Genomic DNA, 5,230 nt, shown 5'->3' on the forward strand with positions numbered 1-5,230 from the left:
TTCCAGTTTCATATAACAGGTCATTCACCCTAATGAAACACTTCACAGCTTTTTTTTTTCCGCAAAGAAATCTCAGTAGATGCAAGCCAAACCAGGCACAAGGCCCAGACAACATCCTTTGAGATGTGTCCGCCAAAGCTGAGCCTGTCCTACATCGTCTGTTCATTAAATCACCGTCAGCATTGGTGACTTTAGAAGACCAGAAAGACAGTTGATTCTCATGTCTTTCATATCCATGTAAGATGGTTTCAAATTGTGACCATCAGTTGCTGCCCATGTGGAGTGACTGAAATTGTGACGTAAATCTTCTCTGAAGCGTCCACGTTTCCACATAATCGATCATAAACATGCAGAAGTCGGAAGAACAGCTTCCCAGCTCTGTAAATGGGTACCATCCGAGGAGAATGCGAATGCACAATTACTTTACATGCCTTACAAATTGCCTGCAAGGTGCACAGGGGCAGCAGTGGTGTGATTTACAACACCTTACACAACATGGAGTCACCAGGCATTACACGGTCGTAGCGCATCTGCCATCAATCTCAGCTCAGCCTTCAACACAGGATGCTGGCAGTGAACGATCACCAAAGTCCTCAACTCGAATGTGCAGTCTGACCTCGTTTACAGGATTCATGACTTCCTCACCTGCTGAGTTACATATCAACACTGTCATCACGGACGTCATAGGCCCCACAGGGCCACAACCAAAGCTCGATAGATATACTGGTAGTCACTTAACATAAGCAAGCAAAGCATTTAGTGTTCATGAGAGTTCAAATGCCTTGCTGGACATAATCGTTGGATGAACTGACTTTTGATTGACGCATCGCAGTCTTGCAAAGCCTTGCCAAAACGGAACTGCTCATCATCTGCCAGGTAGAACCCCATCATCACCTACTGTGCAATGGAACATAACTGAACCCTGACCTGTTGGTCCAGCCACATCTCACAGGAAATGATTCATGCATCAGATCTGTCATGCACAAAATCACCACAGTCACTTCAGATTCAGTACACCCACTACACCGCTGCAGATTGGCTTGCCTGCAGGCACAGGTGCTTGAATCCTTTCAAGCCACTAAAAACATATCTTTGCATACCTTTGCGTTATAGAATTAATTCAGTTTCTCGGGTTGTTTCTCTTGTGTGGTTGCGAGAACTGAAATTCGCTCCCCAAGAGCAATAGAAATCCACTGTATAATATTTAATGTTAGAAAAAAGCGGCATTGATACACTGACATGGATTTTCCAAAGGAGCGGCAACAAAGTCTCTTCTTACTGCAACACATAATTGCCTTTTGGAAGTGCGACGACACATTTCTCTGATGTCTTGGCAACATACAACACATTTTTGTCATTTCTCTGATGACTTGGCACCACAAATATGTGAGATGTTTTGGCATCAATTTCTGCTCCCTAGAGTTTTGGCACTTTGTGGGTTGAGGTGTATTCTGTGATTATCTCATAGCCTGCCAGTTATTATACTGCTTTTTCAATGATAAATGTAATGATCATTCTGTGTTTTATCATGCATCTCGGTTTAAAAAAAAAGATAAAGAAAAAAACACAAATAAATCTAACGTGTGACATATTTCAAAATAATAAAAGATCCCCCTCCCCCTTTTTTCCAGTTCTCACTTCCTGTTTTGTGCCCCCTGTTTTTTTTCTTAACAATCCAGCTAACATGATGGATGCTTGATCTCTGCAGCTCTCACATATACACTCATACATGGCCATGGACACATCAACATGTTGTCCAGTGATCCATTACTTGACATTTGATATCATCCCGGGTTCAAGCGTGTGTCGGGGGCAGTGACAGCAATATGGTGCCTTAATGCGGCAAGCTTCATTCAGATAAACAGAAACAATATGTAAATAGCAAAATACAAATGTATGTAAGAAGAGGGTACATGATACATGCACATGTGCATCCTTGCATATCCACAACAGTCACATGTGTGTGTGCGCACACACACACACACACCTCTGGACAGGGTGACCTTGGACGCTTTGTATGGAAGAAAGGCGGAGCGAAAGAGGACATTACACCGATGAGAGGAGGGGTGGATGTAAGGGATCGGGAAGGGTGAGAGGGAAGAGAGGTTAAGGAGGAAAACGAGGGAGGAGTGGACAGGGAAAAAGGAGAGAAGGTGGAGGGACGATGGGAGCAGAGGGGAGGAGAGATGACAAGAGGCAAAGCGGGGAGGTGAGATGAGAGAGGGGAGGGAGGGAGGATCTGTTTCTGGGACGGCCAAGGCAGTGAAATGCTGCAGTGAAGCCACACAGCTGAGCCGGTCCGAGCACAGAACGACACTGAGCTCTTCCCCCCCCCTCCTCTCTCCATACCTTTATTTTCTCCCACCACCCACTTTCACCTCCCACTCTGATTAACCTTCCTCTCACCCCACACAACGACCTGCACCATCCCCCCTCCTCTTCCAATCCTCCCTCCCTCCCTCCCTCTCTCTATCTCTCTCCCCCTCTCTCTCTCTCTCTCTCTCTATCTCTCTCTTTGCACCAGCCGGTGAGTGAGCAGATTTCAGAAAGCAGCCTGAGTGGAAGAGGACAGGTGGGGTGGGCCTCTCTCGTTTTCCTCTGTCCTTCCTCTTTTACTTCATCTGAGTGGGTCAATCTGTCTGCTCCAAAACCCATTCTCTATCATTTTTTTTTTAACCTTTTTTGTTGTTTTTTTTTCTTCTCTGTTGTAGCATGCTTGTAAATCTTTCACCTGTTCCTGCTCATCCTTTCCTCTTTTTTTCCTGTCTTTTTTGTCCCTGTGATTTCTGCTCCTGTTGTCTGTCCATCCATCCTGTCTGTCGTGGGGGAACGGGGGACCATCTAAAGGTGAGTCCCATCTAAAGTTAAGTGCAGGTCTGCGGTACATTTGGATCTTGACGCACACTCACTCACTAACTCACACTCACACCTGCTTTGGAAGTGTGTAGTGGAGTTGTATGTAACAGACTTCACTGCTAGTATGTAGTGTAACCTGTGCAGGACATGCAGCCAGTCTCCTGGTGGAGATTTTATGTTGGAGCATTTGCTGCTTCTCACATGGCGGTGTTGTGCAGCCTTTTATGGTCTTATACTTTGGAGTTGGACGTAGGGAGGATAGTTTGAGAATGCTTGATGTTGGCATGTGTACAGTATAGAAAGAACGATTGCAAGATCTCTTGTTCTGTGTGTGTGTGTGTGTGTGTGTGTGTGCAGAGTGGAACTGCAACTAACATGTTTAATTGCACCTGTTTGGTCTCATCCGTTTCCCTTGCTTCATATACCCGCAAGAATGTTTCATATGATCTTAAAATCTGATTGATTATTCTGTATTAAGTGTTAAAGTGTGTGATACACCTTTATTGCCAATGTTTAATTATGTTTCACCTGTTGTTGATTTTGACATTGAACATTGAATAGTTAGTTACTTCCATAGTTGTTTCTTCAATGTGATTTTAAAAAAGGAAGCAGACTAAGCCATCTTTAAAGGTAGTGTATGGATACAAAAGAAAGCAAATTTCTAATTATTTACATAGTACAGATACGTACATATTTTTAAAAATAGGTGGATAGTATTTTTTCACTCTCTGGTTCAAATCGTCAGGCTGCACTTTGGCCTGCTTTACAATGGACAGCACCTACTCTATGTTGTTATGAGTGGGGGAAAAAATGCTGTAAACTGCGATTCAGATCAATGAAACAATTCTTTAGCCGTGTACAGACAAAATGCAGATCCCTTCCTCCCAACAGGGTTGATGCAGTGGGGGTGCAAAGGCAGGAAAAAACAAAGGGTCATCCAGTAACCACTTGAACCAGGTTTAACTGTAAGCGCAATGTATTGCATAGTCACAATGGATAGTGCTGCGCTGGCCAATCAAGTGCTTGCAAGCACACAGCTGGTAGTTTTGTAGCGTGAATGCCATGGTCGCACCGGTCACCTCAGGACTGTTGCATTGAAAGTCAAAATCATCATAGTGATATAAACTGCCTTGTGTTGTGTTTTTGTGTCTGTTAAAAATTCAAACTAGGGATGTTTTCTTGAATCCTGTTAATCTGTAAAGGCTGAAAATACTTACTCTACATTCACAAAGTCACCTCTGGCTGATTCTCAACGGAGCAGCTCCAGGTTGTCCTCTCTGGTGAGATCAGAGTACAGCTTGGCTTTCTGTGTAAGTGATATGGCATTCTCAGAAACAAAGGGCAGGCTGATGTGTCAGAGGACGATTTGTTAAACCAAATGGAACACTGTGGGAGGGAAAGGATATGAAGGGGTTATGGTAGATTGAGGCGGCACAGTACTGCATGAAGACTTCAAATCCACCAGTCAGTTGGGCCCCTGCTGGGGACTTGAGGTGTGGAGATTGCATGTCTCCCCATGACTTGTTTCCCCTAGGCATTGTGTGTTTCCTCATTTCGTGTTTAGATGATGTGATTGTCCATGGGTGTAGATGTTATCTTTCAATCCTTTGATAGAATGGTGGTACACCAACCTAGTATCATGACTTTGTCAAATATTGAGGAAACAAACATATTCAATAGGACTGATGTACATGGCCGCAATATTTTTATTAATACATCGGGCTTTCCTACAAAATTTAAATTGTGGCGGTGGCTGACCAGCTGGGGTGCCATAGGGCATGTGCACTCGAGACTTCTGGTATACCGATATAACATGGACGGGGATAAAATGTAATCAGGCGGCTCTTCTAGACTCACCAAATTATATTGGACCAAATTGGCCAAATTCTGAGAGTAAAACAAGTAATTTTGTGGGGTTTGGAAGGCTTTAATTACCATTTTACAGATGCATCTTGTAACAATGTTAGCGTTTGGGAAAAAGCCCCCAGTGCATCACATGATGAGGTAATTACATGGCTTGGCCAGGACAAAAACTGGCTTTAAGCCCTGGCGCTCTTTGTGGCAGCTTGATATTGACGATGAGGCCAGCAGTCTTCTTCGCAGAGGAAGTTACGGTCAAGCCAACAGCATTAAATAATCTTCCTCCTCTTCTTCGTTGGTTTAACCGGCTGCTAAAATCCACACTGCCATCCACTGTATCAGGGTACCCCCCCCTTACATTTGGGGATAATTTGACGAAGGTCTGTAACCCTACAGTGCTGTTCTGACTTTCTTGACCATTGTAAATACGAATAGGCTCTAGCCCTAGGTAAACTTAAACAGAATAAATAGCTAAGGACTGTGGTGTATGGATTAAAAAAGGTACACAAAACAG

Source organism: Acanthopagrus latus, chromosome 2, assembly GCF_904848185.1.
Source record: "Acanthopagrus latus isolate v.2019 chromosome 2, fAcaLat1.1, whole genome shotgun sequence".
NCBI classification, from domain to species: domain Eukaryota; kingdom Metazoa; phylum Chordata; class Actinopteri; order Spariformes; family Sparidae; genus Acanthopagrus; species Acanthopagrus latus.